The sequence below is a fragment of the Camellia sinensis genome, chromosome 13 (assembly GCF_055761805.1).
Source record: "Camellia sinensis isolate YWXY chromosome 13, ASM5576180v1, whole genome shotgun sequence".
Lineage (NCBI taxonomy): Eukaryota > Viridiplantae > Streptophyta > Magnoliopsida > Ericales > Theaceae > Camellia > Camellia sinensis.
Genome location: NC_138973.1, coordinates 51,103,972 through 51,122,926, shown reverse-complemented (window position 1 = coordinate 51,122,926; position 18,955 = coordinate 51,103,972). Strand labels below are relative to the sequence as shown.

The 18,955-nt window shown below is 38.8% G+C and overlaps 1 long non-coding RNA gene and 1 pseudogene across 1 annotated transcript; both read left to right on the top strand.

Annotated features, from left to right (window-relative positions):
* Positions 1-10,972: 10,972 nt before the first annotated feature.
* Positions 10,973-12,921, top strand: LOC145805379 (small ribosomal subunit protein RACK1 pseudogene; annotated as a pseudogene).
* A 4,478-nt stretch (positions 12,922-17,399) lies between these two features.
* LOC145805817 (uncharacterized) lies at positions 17,400-18,197 on the top strand. Its single transcript, XR_014347968.1, has 4 exons — positions 17,400-17,485; positions 17,576-17,657; positions 17,744-17,865; positions 17,943-18,197. It is a non-coding gene; the product is annotated as an uncharacterized LOC145805817 (long non-coding RNA).
* The last annotated feature ends 758 nt before the right edge of the window (positions 18,198-18,955 follow it).

Below are 18,955 nucleotides of genomic sequence, written 5' to 3'. Positions count from 1 at the left end.
TGGCTCTCCCCATCTTTGGCGTTATACAAAAAGTCGTTCTCAGGACCCTATCTAAAGTGTGTCCACCCCAGCAAAGTGGAAACATTCTTGTACGAGATACACGAAGGGGTATGCGGAAGCCATCAAGGAGGAAGACCGCTAGCTTACAGGGCCATTTCACAAGGATACTGGTGGCCATACATGCAGGCAGCCTCTGAGAAATATGTGAAGAAGTGTGAGAAATGCCAAAAATTCGCACACCAAATACATCAACCAGCAAGAGAACTCCTACCATTAACTAGCCCATGGCCTTTCGCAATGTGGGGCTTGGACATAGTAGGACCACTTCCAACAGCACCCGGCAATAGAAAGTTCTTTCTCGCAGCAACAGACTACTTCACAAATTGGGTGGAAGCAGAAGCATTGGCATCAATCAAGGAAAGAGATGTGAAGAAGTTTGTCTGGAAAAATATCATCACTCGGTTTGGAATACCAAAAGCCCTAATCTCAGACAATGGCACTCAGTTCGACGGCAGAATCTTCAGAGGCTTTTGTGAAGAGTACAAGATAGAGTTCTACAATTCTACACCAGCGTATCCTCAAGCAAATGGCCAAGCAGAAGCATCAAATAAAGTTGTCTTGGACGGACTGAAGAAAAGGTTAGAGAAGGCAAAAGGCAAATGGGCGAAAGAACTTCTTCATGTTTTATGGGCTTACCGCACCACACCTCGACGATCAACAGGAGAAACACCATTCTCCTTAGCCTACGGAATGGAAGTGGTAATCCCACTGGAAGTTGGCCTCCCCACAATTCGAAGCGAAAATTTTGATCCCGACTTAAATGAAGAGGCCATAACATTGGAGCTCGACCTCGCCGAAAAAAGAAGAGAAAGAGCACTAGTCCACATTGCCTCGTATCAACAAGAGTTATCCAGGAAATACAACAAAATGGTACATCCAAGACAATTCAAGATCGGAGACTGGGTACTGCGCAAAGTAATGGGAGACACCTTGATACCAGGAGATGGCAAGCTAGGGCCTAACTGGGAAGGTCCTTACAAAGTGGTTGGGTTTGCAGGCAAAGGGGCATACCACCTGGAAGACAAGGACGGCAAAACAATCCCTAGACCTTGGAACACCGCCAATCTCAAGTTATTTTATTTTTAGCTTTCCTCTTCCAAACATATGTAATTTCTTTTTTCTCAATAAGAAAATCGATTCTTTTCAGCATGAGTTGTTCTATGTAAAAGTTAGCTTTAATAAAGTTTAGGTACATTGCAAACATTATTCTAAGTTGGCTGAAAAAACTAACTTAGAGGTTGGCTGGATTAAACCAACACCCCTCCTAAGCCCAGGATAAGGATCCAGGCTGCAGGACATTTGGTCGGAATAACCAAACACTTTATTCTAAGTTGGCTGGAAAAACTAACTTAGAGGTTGGCTGGATTAAACCAACACCCTTCCTAAGCCCAGGATAAGGATCCAGGCTGCAGGACGTTTGGTCGAAATAACCAAACATTATTCTAAGTTGGCTGAAAAAACTAACTTAGAGGTTGGCTGAATTAAACCAACTCTTTGTACTCTTCAACCGAAGTAAGGGTATGGCTGAAGAGTGGTTGGCTAGATTAAACCAACTCTTTGTACTCTTCAAGCCAAAGTAAGGGTATGGCTGAAGAGTGGTTGGCTGGATTAAACCAACTCTTTGTACTCTTTAAGCCAAAGTAAGGGTATGGCTAAAGAGTGGTTGGCTGGAATAAACCAACTCTTTGTACTCTCCAGCCGAAGTAAGGTATAGCTGAAGAGTGGTTGGCTGGATTAAACCAACTCTTTGTACTCTTCAGCCGAAGTAACGGTATGGCTGAAGAGTGGTTGGCTGGATTTCAACTCTTTGTACTCTTTAGCCGAAGTAATTATGTCGACTAAAGAGTGGTTGGCTAGTGAGCATAATTAGATTGACCAGCTAAAACCGAGATAACAGTTGGAAGTAAAAGATCATGGAAAAATTAGTACAAACATACAGATCAACCGAAGTAAGAGTTCAAGAAAATTTTCATTCATCAAAAAGAAAATACAAAGGAGGGGCCATAGCCCGGTTACAAGAGTAAAGAAGTAACAAAAAAGAAAAGTACAAAATCAACTGAATAGGTCTTCAATCTCGGCGTCAATATCAACTTGAACACCGGTTGCAGATGGAAGATCAGTCTCAGTAGCAACCGGCAGAATGATATCAGTCGATGGCTCAACAGTCAGGTCTTCAACCGTTGCCTCCAACCGAGCTGATTGATCGTTGACTTGCGCATTGACTACCGGAATAACAGTTTGTTCGTTTTCATCGTCTTCATCATCTGAATCCTGCAAAAATTGTTCTTGGACCAAAGCAGCATATTCCGCTAGTGAAGCCGAAATGAAGTACTGTGGAGCATTATAGACCTCGGTTTCAGGCCCACAGCACAGCTGCTCCACAGTACTCCTCCAGCCACACTTGAAGAATAAGTCCTTCACCCCCTCGCACTGCGGAATGTAGAGGCCCTCCGCCTCTTTGAAACCTTGGGCGTTGGCATCGCCGACCTTCTTCTTCAAATCGACTATTTCGGCGTCTTTTTTGCCTTCAAGTTTGGCCAACTCGCGCAAGTACTTGTCCTTCACCGTTGCCGCAATTTTTTGTTTTTCTGCTTCAGCCGAGCTAACAAGTCCGGTCAAGTGACCGTTCTCGAACTGTAGCTCGGCTATTTGCTTCTTGGCATGCTCAAGTTCGGCTGTCTTTGCCTCGGCATCTGCCATGGCATGCCTGGTTGTCTTGCGAAGCTCAAGCACTTTCTTATGTGCAATATTGTTCTTCTGAATGGCCTGTAAAAGAGTAGTAACTCTCTTTAGCCGGATTGACAGTTGAGAAAAGTTAGACAAAGAAAAGGGAGAGGCATTTACCAGGATCATTGATTTTGTTGAAGACCGAATGGCCTTCAGCTCGGTGTTTAGTTGCTTGTTGTGGTGCTCCATATCTTTCGGAAGGCAAACACTCTTGGCTAGATTGAAAACCATCAAGTGATCCTTCTCAGCAACGACCGAGTCAGTCTCCTGGATATTCCGGTCTTGAAAGGTGAGAATTGGAGCCCATTTGGAGGAGTCAGCTCGGTCAGGTTGCTCCGGTTGAAGGATGGGTTGAGGACTTGGTGGAGGGATGGATTCGTCCTCATCCACAAGTTGTTGTTCGGTCGGGGTAGATCGGGCGCGCTTAGAGGGGCGTGATGAAGAAGGCTGTTGAGAAGGGAGGGCCACAACGGCAGGCTGCATTTGGCTTGGTGGTAGTACTTCGGGTCTGTTAGTTTCGGTTAGAAGCGCCCTTACTCTGTTCCTTTTACCCATTTCCTCTTCAGCAGTTAGTGGGATTAGTCTGATTTCTAGCAAGGTTGGGTCCGGTTCTGGGGCCTCCTCAAGCAAAAAATCAGTCACTCTCGCTTTTCGGCGACCGCTGTATCTATAGGTCGGCTCGAATTTTAGTAACTTGGCCCAACTACGTTCTGGATACCGTAGTGCGGCACGCAAAGTCGCTAGGTTTGGGTAGCTGTATAAAGAATGAAGGTGGGCAGAATCTGCGAAAGAAGAACTGTTAGTCCGGCTGAAAGATTAAAAAACCGAAATATAAAATAGCACGCGAGAAAACCAAAGTAAATATACCGGGTTCTCCTTTTTTTCCAATTGATCATTCAGCCAGGAATCTGGCTTGGTGATCCTCAAAGTTCCCAGACACCCAGAAAAAATCGTCGTCATTCAAGTCCTTATCCGGTGTGTTTTTTATTATTTTCTCACGACGGCGGCGTATTCTGAGATAGTATACCCAGTCGTCTTCCTTCGAACCAATGGAGTATTGGTGAAAGATTTCGGCCAGACCAAGGTTGAGACCGGCTTGCCGGTTTAGTTCGGCTATTCCCATTATTATGCGGTATGAATTGGTGGATAGTTGGGTAGGGCATAGTCTAGTTTACCTAAGAAACTCGCAAATTAAAGGTTGGACTGGAAATCGTAGTCCGGTTTCAATTATGGATAAGAGGGTGAAGGGGACAAAGCCTTCATTGCCCCAAGGAATGACATCTTTTTCGGCTAAAATCAGATGGATGTCATCGGGTATATTATAGTCTTTTCTGAATTCGGCTAGGCCGCCCGGAGTGTCTACTAGATACCTATACTTCCCCATTTATTGTATAAATTACGAATAAATTAAGTTCGGTCCAAAAATTGTTCTCAGTAGCTCGGTTGAGCGCGTAGAGGAGTGCCTGGGCAACCTAAGTCTGCAAAGTAGAAAACAAAGGGGTTAAGCACAGATCATCGGACCATGCTACAAAATAAAAGTACAAAAAATAGGATCCCTACTTCGGCTATGTGGGTGCTATAGGTTCTAACTCGGTTTCTGCAAGGTGATTTGTAGCTCGGTTTGAGCGGGGCTTTGCTAGTTCGGCCTCAGCAAGCGTCTAGATATCTCGGTTAAGGAAGCGGTTCTGTTTGACCGGTTGATCGCCTAGGGGCAGCTTTCTGAGTTCCATCTAAAAAACTAAGAAAGCTGGTTTATCCCCAAAGGCCTAGATCGGTTGGAGTTCAGGTATCTCGGTATGCTAAGTTCAAAACCTAGTTCTGTTGGTTACCTCGGCTAAGGTCTATCAAGAAATGGTTTGACTTATTCAAAGCTACTAGTGTAAACATAAGTGTTAGTCCGGTTGTAAGCTGACTAGACTTTTACCTAGCTTAAACAGTATCCTAGTTCGGTTGCATCATGATTTTGGATCAAAAACCTGTTTTCTACAGGATATTTCATATACTCATGCGTTCTATTGTTAAGTTTTTTCCATAAAAGTACAAAGCAAAGCAAAACGGGAAAACGTGTTTGCAGAAAACACAGAAAACAAAACGCATAGAACAAGTACGAAAACAAACAGAGCAAGTAAAATGGATTTGCTTACCAGATTGAAGTAGAAGATCTGGAGATGGAAGCAGCAACAGTAAAAGTGGCACACGAAACAAGCTTCACAGTTGCAAAAGTTAGAGAGCAATGGAGCTTGATAGAAAGAATGAGGGAAATAAGAAATGCGATGGTAAAACCAAAGATGAAGAGATTGTTTTATGAAAAGGACGAAAGTGGAAGGGCAGGAACTGTTCAAATTTCACGAAATACGAAGATGGCGTGACAGCCGTCCTCAGTCAATCAGAGCATGCCACGTGTCATTAGAATGAGAAGCGTTACAGTCGCTGTGATTGAAAAGACGTTTTGACCGGACAAGCAGAGCCCAGAGTGAAATTAGCTCGGCTGGAAGACTAAAGAGTTTTTAGCTCGGCTGGAAAGGCTAAAGGGTTTTTTAGCTCGGCTGGAAAGGCTTAAAAACTTCACCTCGGCTGATAGACAGGTAATCCCTATCATGCTGTGCAGATGGAATTAAGGGGCAATTGAGAGGGTAATTTTTGTAAAAATTGGGCCGAGCTGGGAGATGGGTCATTATGGCCCACAATGCGAAGGACGGAGTAAAAAGGTCGTAAAGTTACTCCGGCCCAATAGAGGTATAAAGTTACTCCGGCCCGAGGAATGTAAAGTTATTCTGGTCCGGAAGCAACTTGGACTTAGGCCGGTCTCAGAGTTAGTCCGGTCATGGCGTATTGTGGTTAGAACGGTCAGAACCTTGCTACTCGGTAGCTCGGTGTAAACATACCATGGCTTGTACATGAGAGAACCGAGATAGGGAGTGGAAAAGGAAGAGCCGAACTAAGGATAGTACGGCTTACTCTGTGACTCATCATAGCCATGGTTACTTCGGTCATGTGGGAGTTCGGCCATGGTAATAACCATCTCACTTGGTTTGAGCAGTGAGAGGGGTGTTGAAGGATAAGCATTATCTTTCAGGAGTATGAATCCTAGGAGGACTCTGCATGGAGGAATAGAAGTCCTACTAGGATTGTGCCATACGAAACCTATAAAAGCTCACAAACATCACCTTTGGAGAGGTAACACACAACTTTGATTCTTGAATACACAGAGCTCTTGTCTTTGTCCATTTTTCTGACTTAGGCATCGGAGGGGTTTCCGGCACACACCCGCCGGCTAGCTCACGTTTGTGTTTTCAGGGAGTAAAGCGACGACGTTTGGAGGAGCGCAGACTTGATCAACAGAATTATACGAGAAGGTTTATTTCTTCCCCGTACACCTATCAACTTATTATAGTTTTTGTGAAAACAAAATAATAGAGTGATTAAATCATAAATAATTATATTTTTATTAAAATATCCTAACAGTTGACACTTGTCTTTCAATTACTGAGAGTTTGTTTGACTAGTGGATATTTTTGGAATAACATTTTTTTAACTTTTTGCTGCCCTCCCCCCCCCCAAAAAAAAAACAAAGCAAAACAAAACAAAAAACACAAAAAATAAAGAGAATGAAAAGATTTTTTTTTAATTTTATTGTATAATTTTTAAAATTTTTAACGATTTTTAAAATTTTTTACTATTACTAATTTTTTAACCTATTATTAAACATAGTCTTAGGTTTCGTTTATCAACTATATATTTTAGTCAAAAAATCACTATAAATTGTTATATTACTCTTTTTATTTTTTTGTATATCTTTTTATAAAAAATTAAAAAAATTACTAAAATAAAATGTTCTTAAACGAGACATTAATACTAATATACTCGGAAAACTTTCTCTTATATTATTAATTAAACCATTACATAAGTAAAGTCATCTAGTGCTCCGACTAGCAACAAATTAATAATTGCACTCAGGTTAGGTTTGTACTATGGATTCAAGTAAAAAATTTGAAGGAAAAAAAAAGGAAAAAATGTTGTGAAATATAGGTATATTTTTAAAAAATAATATATAAATTTACTTTTTAGACCCAATAATATGTATTAAATATAATTAATTGATAATTAAAAAAGATACGATAAGAGAAGTTATCTTAAATATTCTAAAAAACTGTCACTTAAAAATTGAGTCTAACTTTTAATTATATTTTATTCATCTTTCATTTATTTTTTATTTTTCCTTTTTAAATACCTATTCAAAATTCATAATTCAAACACTTAATAATACAACAATAATTGAGACTCCCAAATTGGAAGACTCCCATACCCCCAAAATGATTTGAACCATTCAAGTGAGAGAGATGGGGAGGGGGGGAGAGGGGGAACACGTGAATAGTCCAGATCATTTTTTAGGGTCATGGAAATCCCTAAAATTGGAGGTCTGGCTCATTTTTCCTTAATAATATATCTTTTACCGAAATTGTTGACAATAGCCATGTAACGACCCCACGTGACTACTATCTGTTTTAAGAGTTGTTCGAGAAAATTTAAATAAGTATATTCTTTCAACTTTTTATAAAAGATATGTAATATTAGAGAGAGATAATATGATCCAAATAAAAAATGATATAACTTAAATAAAATAAAAAAGGTATACCAAAATAGTACATCTCAAACATATTAAAACTTTTTAAACTTTTTTTTTTGTTCTTTTATTTATTTATTTATTTTTTGTTTTATCACATCACTAGAATTCATATTAAAACTCTATTTTTAAAGCTCAGTATCATTACTTTTATATAAAAGGTAATTACTTTCCTTCTCTTCAACACTACATTGCACTACTTGAGTATAATTTCCAATCTCTTGGCTAATGTAGCACGTGTCATGTGTCATGGAGCATCAACAGGTTTGACAAAGGTTGATGGAGGCTGCAGAAGCAAGAGCTATTAGTCCCCTGTACAGGTGTAGGAGTGTAAAAATGACCCGCGACTCGGGATGGGCTCGGCCTGTTTGGGTCCAAGCCTCTGGGCCAGGCCGGGCCGATCATTTTGAAGCCTGGCCCGCCCTGTGGCCCAGCCCAGCCCATCAACCCGCTTAAAGCCCACTTAAGGCCTGGCCCGCCCTGAGGCCCAGTTTCTTTTTTAGTGGAAAATAACAAATTTTTGGTAGAAAAAAATATAAAAAAACAAAAAAAAATGGTCAGGCCCATCCAAGCCTGGCCTAAGCCCGAGACCAAGCCCAGGCCCATCGAACAGGCCCACCTGCCTGGATACCCCTGGGCCTAGGGCTAGGCTTGGGTCTAATTTTTTGGCTCGTGGGCCGAACCGGCCCAAAATTTTGTGGGAGCCTGTGAGGCCCGACATGGGCCGGGTCGAACTTGGGCCCGAGCTCGAGTGGGCTGGGCCGAACCAGATTTACATCCCTATAAAGGTGTATACATGACTACTATTCATTATTTTTGACTTATTTTTTCTAGAAAAGAAAATATCACAAATATAATGTGTTAGCAAAAAATTTTAAAAAATTACACATTAAATTTAAGTCAATTATTTAGCGATTGTATTGACAATTCTTTTCCCTCAATGAAGAGGATTTTAAAATTGACAAGTGTAAAGAAAAAAAATTAAAAGAAGAAGAGAGGGATATGAAAAAAGATGATTAAGTGAACAATCAAAATATCATTAATTTACTTCTACTCGTATGCTTCAAAAATGAAGTGCTAAAAATAAAGTGTTGAAAGTAAAGTGCAAGAAATATAAATGACAAGAAAAATAAAAATCAATTGTCTTTGATTTGAATTAAGTAATCTTTACAATGTAACCATGAACGACTAGTTATAGACAAAAAATTATAAAAAAAAATTATTTAATAACTATCCTATTCTTCCATCTGCATTATTGTCTTGTCATGTGTCCCTTCATGATTTTCTATCTTCTCCATATCATACTCCATGATGTTTTACTTTTTCATGATCTTTCACTTTTTCTATCATATTTCTATATGGGTTTAATATTGCATAATTTCTCCTAACCTTCAAATAAATAAGAGAGTGTCACATATTCTATAATTATATAAATAATATATAATAATAAAATATTTTATTTGTGGTGCTAACAACTCCCCAAAATTTTTGGATAGTGTATGAGACCGCTTTTGTTGATACTCTACACATAGTTGTCTCAGCTGGACATGCCCATTTCGCTTTAAGTGGTGCTAGGTCCACCAATTTATTTGTTACCCAAATTGGCCGTAAGATGTGGTTTGGCTGACGCGGCACTGATGTGGATATTAAATATTTTTTTAAAGATATTAAATTTAGTTATTCTTGATAATATGTGATTTCATTTTTGGTCCCTAATTTTTATTTCTTCTAATTGACTAAGCAAAGTGAATGTCTTACTATACCCATTTACGAAATCAACACAAAAATATACCCTAGATGAAGTGTGAGAGATGGGGACATACAGGAAGAGAGGGGGAGAGACAAATAGAGAGATGGCTTGAGAGGGAGAAGACCGAGAGTGACACAGAGAGAGAGAGAGAGAAACCTGTGATTTGCAGTAGTGGCGGTGGTGATTTCCAGCAGTGGCGGTGGGGATTGACGGCTGCCAGCGACGTGTGACAATGGAGTCGGCGTCAATTTTGGTGGTGAGTGGTCTGTGAGTGGTCTGTCTGTGTGTGTGTGAAACAAAATAGAGGGTGCCAATATTTACACTTTCCTCCAGAACAAATCTCCTACCTTTAGCGACTAAATATTTATTTTGTCGGCAAAAACTAATTAATCAACGACTAAATTATTTAGTCGCCAAAGAGTTCCTTGATAAATAACCCCATTTTTTAGCGACCGAATTTTTTTTGGTCGGAAAAAGGTAGTGTACGCTAACTAAAAGTAGAATTAGTAGCCTAAAATTTTGACAAACGCCGACAAAAAACTTTTTAGTCGCCTATTGTGCATATTTTTAGCGACTAAATTTTTTTTAGTCACCAATAACTATTATATGGCTACTAAAAAAAATAATAGTAGCTAAAATTCACAACATTGCCAACCAATATGAAAATTAGTCGCCGTAGGTCTGACTTTTGGCGACCAAAAATGTTTTTGTCGCCAAAGGTGCATTTTGTTGTAGTGAACACTTTTCTTAGTAAATTTTATTTCTCTAATAGCACCACTATTTAGTAAATTTTGTAAAACATTTCGACATTGTTGACAATTTGTGATTAGTACTAGTAATTGACTACGATTTAATAACAGATCTTGAATATAAAAATGGTGATAAACACTCATAATAAAAATAAAAATAAAACATTTCTTAGAGTTTTAAGATGTTTTAATTTTAAACCCACCATACTTCTAAAATAATAATAGTGTCTAAAAATTTTGACCGTTATCTGAACATAATTGGCGTAGGGCTTTGGCGTTGGCAAACTTCTAGTTTATAGAGGTGGCTAGCCTCAACCTGTCATTCCTTAAACAGGCTCAGCACAGATCTGTTTCGTTTCCTACCTTAAAACGCAACTTTAGAAATTGTTTCTTTGATCATGTAGGAGATGTACGATCAATAACTTGATATATAGTAGCAACAAACTGTTTTTTTGAAAATGAAAAACTTTTCAGTTATTGAACAGAAAATTACAAAGAAATTGGTATCTGTAGACTGTTGGATTACTAGAGCATTGTTTGCTCTAAGAAGGCCTAAGAATTAGACTTCTTTCCAAGTTTCAAGTATATTCTAAGTAATCTATGTCCCCTTTTGCTTCTCTTAATTTATATACACTTGTAGACTTCAGGTCTAGACTTCGTCCTAACATAAAATATTTTACATACTACATTTTATTGTTGATAAAAGACAAACAAGAGACAAGCAAGTGGTGTGGCCATATGTTGTTTGTGAATAAGAGATAGTTGGTGGTGTAGTCACATGGAGGTTCAACCCTTGGTTTTGCCAAACTACGCTTGGTTTTCGTCAATCCATTGCATTCTCCAGATTCCATACTCCCTCATTACTCACGACATCACCGAGATCATAATTTTCATCATATTCTTCAAACATTGCCTCCACTTCTTCTTGATCTTGCTCCATAAGATAAAGTCCCAAAAAGTCACATCCTTTTTTAGATAAATATGCTCTAGAGTATATATTTTCCAAGTAATCATACACTAACTCATAAGGCAATCCTATAATAATGAATTTCTCTACCAACGATGGAGTTATTGAAATGGTGATTCTTACATAATGAACTAATTTAAACCCAACCCTTGCTAATTCTGTAATTTCTTGGGATATAAAGAAGAATTCTCTCACTCTTGTTTTTGTAGGATCAATTATAAAAGGTTCTTCCCAATCTTTAAACCACTCACATCTATATGGGATCAAGTCATTCTTGTCTTTTATTTTTATCAAACAATGAGCTATATTTAAATGTCCATCATTTACTTCTGTTTGTGCAGTTGTAAACGTAATGGGTGTCATGCTTGGATATTCTTTGTAGACTTCATAGATTCTCTTGAACATGAATTGTTGGAATTTAATGAACTAAGGAAACATGGCACTCCGAGGGTGAGAAGGAACATCAAATGTATTGACTATTCCCAATTTTTCACATTTGAACTAGATAACTGTACACAGTAGTCCTTTTGTTAAAGTAGCACCACTGAGTTCCGAGATGGGTGACACTTTTTTCGTACCATTTCAAAAATAACTTAACAAAAGTACATTCTATTATTTTATTTTGTATATCGTAGGGAAGCTGGTAAAATAACTTAAACGTTTCTATCTTAAAAAAACTGCATAAGTGGTCCACATGAGCTCGTTTATGGAACGACTCTTTCTTGTTACCTGTAATTTTCTGATAATATCAACGCTATCTTGCATCACTAAGTCTAGCACTCACTACAAGAATTTACACAATTGCCGACCACTTTTGCCGACCAAAAAAATTTTGGTCGCAAAAAAGTGACATTTGGTGACCAAATATTAATTAGTCGCGAATGATCATTATTTTTGTCAACCAAATATTATTGGTCGCAGAAGGTTATATTTTGGCGACCAAAAAATGAGTTGGTCGCAGAAAGTGGTATACTTTTGCCAACCAACTACAAATTTGGTCACGGAAGGTCACATATTTTTTGGCGACCAAAAATTTGGTCGCCAAAAACTTATTTTCAGCAACCAAAAAAAATTAGTCGCCAAATTAGCACTTTTAGCGACTAATATTTTAGTTGCCGTTGATTGAGATTTGGCGATTAAAAAAGTTTGTCGGCGAAGGTACCTTTTCTGCGACTAATATGGTCTATTGGTCGCCAAAAGTTTGGGAGGGAAATCTGATTTTTAGTGGGCGGGAATTGAAATTTTTTGGCGACAAATAATTTGGTCACTAATTTTAAAACGACGTCGTTTTGTACCATGAAATCAGAAAAAAAAAAAAATCAAATCAAATCGGTGCCCTCTCTCTTTGTTTCTCGGTTCGCCCTCTCCCTCTCTGTGTTCTTCCTCTCAATCGGTGCCCACTCTCTGCCTCTAGGACCTCTCCACTGGCATCACTGTTCGCCGCTTCGTCGGCCACTCCAAAGATGTCCTCTCCGTTGCTTTCTCCTTCGATAATCGCCAAATCGTCTCTGCTTCCCGAGACCGCTTGATCAAGCTGTGGAACACTTTGGGTGAGTATAAGTACACGATTCAGGATGGTGATGCTCATTCCGATTGGGTCAGTTGTGTTCGATTTAGCCCTAATAATCTTTATCCCACGATTGTGTCTTCATCTTGGGATCGGACTGTGAAGATTTGGAATTTGACTAATTGTAAGATTAGGGCTTCGTTTGTTGGGCATTCTGGGTATGTGAATACGGTGGCCGTGTCGCTCGATGGGTCGTTGTGTGCGAGTGGTGGGAAAGATGGGGTTATTTTGTTGTGGGATCTGGCTGAGGGAAAGAAGCTTTACTCGCTCGATTCGGGTTCAATTATTAATGCTCTGTGCTTTAACCCTAATAGGTACTGGCTCTGTGCTGCTACTGAGGCTAGCATTAAGATTTGGGATTTGGAGAGCAAGACCATTGTTGTGGATCTCAAGATTGATGCCAAGCAGGAGGCTGAAATGAACAGAGGCGAAGCTGCCGTGTCGTCTGGTGTTAAAAACAAGGTTTAGTATTGTTAATTTAGTATATATGGATTTTGGGTTTTTATTGCTTTTGTGTTTCTTGATATTTCTTGCCATTTAAATGTTTTTTTTGATGTGTTTGCCAACAGAGGGTGATGTCATTTTGAGTCTATGTTCTTGGATAAGCAACTACACATGCTTTCTTGAATGTGTGAACCTGCTCATTATGTCCGAACATCATAATAGACCACATATGTAAGAAGCTACATTAATATGTGAACATAAATTAAATCTGGTGAAGGAAGATGATAAACCAGGGAAGATATTCAGTTTAGACTTCAATAATGCCAGATCCATGTTTGTTAAAAATATACAACAACTATATTCAATGCCAAACATAATCTTTAACTAGTTTGCTTTGAAGATCAAGAACATCATTAATCTCTTCATTGCTCAATTCTTCTTCACTCACCTTTCCTTGAACCAACACTGAGTCTTGAAGAGATTGAAAGCAGAATAGGTTCTTGTCACGACCCTAACCCGCCCCTAGTAGAATGGTGCCGTGATGGCCAGTAATCCGAGATTACCGAAGGCCAATTTTCAAAATCCACACACAACAGAGTATAAATATATGGGGCTCACAAGTACGGAAGCAGTACATACAAATCAGATTAGTCCATAAGAGCTGTGCGTAAGTCAAATGAAATAGCAAACACCTTCACATGGGTTACAACTTAATTACAAATGAAGCAAAGTACAAATTACATCTTGATCAAAAGGCTTCTCAAGCCGACGCGTGCAAAATACAAATATTACAAGTCAAGAAGCATAATTTTCAAGACTGCCGACGTAAATACAAGTCAAGCCGATATAACCAAAAATCCAAAACAAGCTCGCGAATCACATCTAGGCGTCATCGCCTTCTTGCTCATCACCTACATATATATAGAGAGAGTGAGCTTGGATACTCAGTGAATGATATAAATAATAAAGGGTTTGCATGAACAATAGCCGAAGTCTTTTCAAAACGATATATATCAAAACTTTATATAACAAGGGATGGACCTCGTCTATCTAACAAATCTTCAAAGCTTCAAGGGATGCCTACTAGCATCAACATATTACAAATGATGACATTCCGGCAAACAAACCCACGCGGTAAACCGTCAGTGGCAAAACAAAACAAAGCAAGGGAGATATCTCGAACAATGGTGCTACAAAAGTTTAGAGTCCTCTAGCATAAAGGACCTATGTTACAAGGGCCCGTAGCCCCCTAACACGAGAGTACTGCGAAAGTTTAGAGTCCTCCAGCACAAGGGACTTTCAAAACAAGATGTGCAGTTGCATTATAGTCCCCTGGCACTAAGGACTTTCAAAGCAAGATGTGCAGTTGCATTATAGTCCCCTGGCACTAAGGACTTTCCGAGAAGGTCATCAAAGCAAATACAATACAAGATACAAAACTAGGGACAATCATTCATGCTTAACAAATACTTTTCAAAACAAAGCAAAGCAAAGCTCATCAAAACATTGATAACATAGCTTTATTAAAAATACCACTCATATAGTTCTTCAAACGTCGGGGTCAAGGCAAGTCCCAGTCCTACAAACACATGGCAAAGTCTATTGAATACACTTCTCAAAACAAGTCTTGCATGCATGTAAATGACCTCGGCATTCTTCAAAAACTAAGTCAAATCAAATCAAAACACAGTTTCTTATCTCTGGAAAACATGCTGGGCAACTACCAGGTCTAGGTCGAGGTCCCACACCTCCTTGCCGAGGTGTGGCCTCGATGGCCACATTCAAGGAAATGAAGTCGGGAAAATCTGGGTTTCCCTCTCTTGAAGAACATGACGAACATGAAGAACATGAACATGAGGAAGATGAATGCAAAGATTAAAACTTGCTATTACAAAATCTGAGATTTCATGCTAAGAATCCGAAATCATGGACCTGGGCACCCATACTCGAAGATCTTATGAAACAAACACAAAACATGAACCTTAATGCAAACTTTTGGATCAAACGAGGCTTTACTTCAAGAACACATGAAAACCATTTTCTCTTTCTAAAACCAACTTTAAATCAATGCATGACGTGCAAAACAGGTTTGATCGTGCAATGCAGCTAGATGATCAATAAGAACAACAAGAGTAGGTTAAGATTCTAACCTCAAAACTCGAATCTAACGGTTCAAGCTCCAACGATCAAGCTTGGAAGTTCACTCTCTTACTCAAAGGCTTCCCTTCCTTCTTCCTAGAGTTTCTCTCTCTAAAAGGCAAGATTTGATACAAAATGATATGTTTCTCTCGACAGTCATTGACTTAATCCCTCTGCTGGGACACGTGGCATCGGCTGGTTGGCTTTACTCGAAAAGGTGACTGACTGATAAGACAAGACCATGACAAAGTGTGTTCAACAAGCTAGATAGCAAGAACACTCCGGCAAGTAACGACATCGGCTAACAACAAGACTCCGCCAAGCAAGGGGCAAGGACATCAGCTTGAAAGGACAACACTTGACTAAGTTGTGCCACACCTTGGCCTAGACGTGCCACACCTCGGTCTAGGTCATACCATTCTAGGAACAAAATCACTAGTGTAAGGATCAAGGATCTAGAATGCCTAGATATTAACACCTCGGCCTAGATGATGCACATCTCGACCTAGGCGACGCGCACCTCGGCCTAGATGGTGACATCTCGGCCAATATGCCAGGGTGAAGATGGAGGTCAACCGAAGGGGTTCCAAGATAGTTCTAAGTGTGGAAAGGTTCCAAGGTGTCTAGGCTCAAGATAACCTGGGCAACACACCAGGCAAGAACAAAGCATGCAAGCAACATTCGAGCAAAACAAGACAAGATTTGCAAATGCACATAACAAAGCAAGATCATACATAAATGTATGCAAGTATGACTATATTGAAGTGAGGGTTGTTACAGTTCTCTTATAAATGCTGATAGTGTTTCACAATTGAAGAGTGCTGTATGGAAAGAACGGCTGGAAGGTTATTCTCTCTCCATGTCCAATGTTTATACTTAGTTTTTCTGATTTCTCTTGAACATGTACCATGAGTTTTGGTGATCATGAAGGGAAGAATGAAAGAGCGTCAAAGTTTATGACGCTGGGTTTACCACTGTATGGAACGTCACTTGTGCTGAAGGGCCCACTTCAGGTGAATTGCAAATTTTAGGTCATTTAAAGGGAATGGAGCTTTGATACTTAACTATGCCTGAATAAGTTCCTATTAGGACTTCAATAACTCATCATTTGTAAGATATGCTACCTAGAGAAGTAATTAGTGTCTGATATAACTGCTCAACCTCCAATTAGCAATCATTGAATTGTATTTGTGTTGGAGTAGGATTTGACTTTGACACCTAAAAGGAGGATAAAAATTCAAATATTAGTACTTTAATAGTGGAACTATTAAGGTTCTTATCTTTTGGTTGCGCTTACTGAAAAGAAAAAAAAATTGCAATGGCATGCTGGCAAAGTATACATTATTGGTTTAGTCTCTTGCCCAAAATTGTCTCACATGACCTTCTATGTTCAGAGGAGATGTGTGTCACATGTCTATATACGGTGCTTGTGGTTTTGTTAGAAGTTTGCATGTTTTGCTTTGGCGTTACTGGTTCAGCAAGTTAACTTCATCTTTTATATTGATTATAGTATCGTAAAGTGGTTGGACTTTGTCCCCTAATTTTTATGTCTCTTTGATTGCACATAGTTTATACCTTTTTAGTTTTGCACACGTTACAAGTGTTTCACTTCATGCTTGAATGTATAGTGAGTAACCCCCCTGTTGTTGCAGCCATTGTCTCACTTAAAGAGCAGGTGGCGGGGATACAGGTATTTAACTTTCTCGCTTATCTTACTGGCAGGGTTGTTATGGCTGTTAGCTTATTAATCATCGTGTACTGAAATTTGCAGGTACAACAACAGGTTATTGATGTTGTCACTCACATAGCTTCTACTGCATCCAAGTTTCCAAAAAAAATGTGTTGTTCTTTGCCTACATAGTGAGTAATTAGGTTGTTAAACATTCAGGAGTAATGTTGGTTTCTAGGGGCTTGATTGCTTAGCTAGTTTCTCTCTAACAAATCTACCTGGATAACTTTTTTGATTAAGTTGTAGTTTTATTATGCCAGCTAGTTGTCTCAATATGATGTACATGTTTATAGGATTTAATTGATTTTTGCAAAGATACGGATTTGCAATCCAGTGTTGCTGCCACTAGAAATGCCACTATTAAACTAATTGGTGCTTTACATAAGTTTGTTGGTCCGGGTAACTTGTCATTTGGTTTGTGAAAACTAGGGATATGTTGAGTTAAGGATAAGAATTCTAAGATGCACCTGTTGTTGCAGACATCAAGGGATTTCTTTCAGATGTCAAACCTGCTCTTCTAAGGGCACTTGAAGCTGAGTGTGAAAAAGAACCATTTGAGGTATGGTTGAGTTGGGTTCACTATTTTGTTCCTGGTTGTTTCTTATTTTGGGGTTGTTTATAGCTCTAATTGCTTGGTTTTGCATTTATATATAGGATAAATCAGCAGATGTTCGTAAAGCAGTTGAAGTATGCATTGGTGAAATTTTCAGAGTTTGTGGTCCTGATACAGTATGTAGACAAAAATTTTTGGTGCCTCCTTTGGTTTTTGTCAAAAAACTAGCAAAAGCTCCTGAGTTTATTGTCTTGTTACATGACTAGGTAACCAAGAATTTGAAAGATATTCAAGGACCTGCCTTAGCTATTGTTCTTGAACGACTGAAGCACTCTGGGGCTTTTCAAGGTATGTTGTAGTGAAGTTTGTTGACGTTTTATTATCTTTGTTCGGTAGTGCTGTTTCATAGTGACATAATTTTTCTTTGTTCCCAGAAACATTTGAAGTGGCTAAAACAATATCGATGGGGCCATCATTGAAAAGTGGATCAAAAGTTAAGAAATCTAGCTCTAATGGTAATGGTGACCGACGGGCTGGAAATAGGGCTGTTTCTTCGGTATGTTCTTACCCTGTTTAAGTTATTTTCTTTTTGAACAATAATAAAGATATTGATTTTTTTCATGGTTTGGGTAGAGAGTAACTTCAACAAAGGGTTCAAGGCCAGAATCAATCATGTCTGTTCACGAACCAGACGAGCACCCTCCCCAACATATTTCTTAACAAGTTCACGAAGCTAAATTGTACAAGACTACTTGGCAGTATAAGCATTTTTTGGAGGATTAAATATTTTTGGATGGATGTGTATGGATAACAAATATTATTAGTTTTATTTTTTGATAGCTGCGCATGGATAACAAATAGTTATGTTTCAAATTGTTATGCTAGATGGATGTGATTGGTGAATGAAAACTTAGAATAGTTGTATTGTGTCGAATGTTAATGAATTATGTATTGTGTCAAATGTTAATGATTCAGTTAATTTGAATAATTCTTTAAAATTATAGGTTTATTATGGATTGAATGAATTATTAGGAATTACAGGTGTATTGTTTTCTTGCTTTGGTGACCAATTTATTAGTCACAACAAATAAATAATTTTTTTTCGCAAAAAATGACAATTGCCGACCAAGAGTTTTGGTCGCAAAAAATACATCTATTGCCGACCAAAACAGCTCTTGGTCATGGAAACTCACTTTTGCCGACCAAAAGTTTTGGTCGCGAAAAGTAACAAATGGCGACCAAATTTTTTGGTCGTGGAATGTCACAATTGGCGACCAAATTTTTTGGTCGTTGAATGTGATAATTGGCGACCGAACTTTTTGGTCGCGAAATGTGTCAATTGGCGACTAAGATATTTGGTCGGGAAAATATTACTTTTCGCGACCAAAGTGTTTTAGCGACAAAATGAATTAGTCGCGGTAATGATGTATTTAGCGACCAAAAAATTAGTCGGCAAATCTAACTTTTGCCGACCAACCAAAATTTTTGTCGCGAATTACTTTCGCCGACCCTCAATTGGCGACCAAAGTAGCAACCAAAAGAATTGGTCGCGGATAACTTTTGCCGACCAAAAATGGGCTTTTAGCGACCAATTTTTTGGTCGGCAAAAGTGTTAATTCTTGTAGTGACTTCTTGGGTCTCTGCCA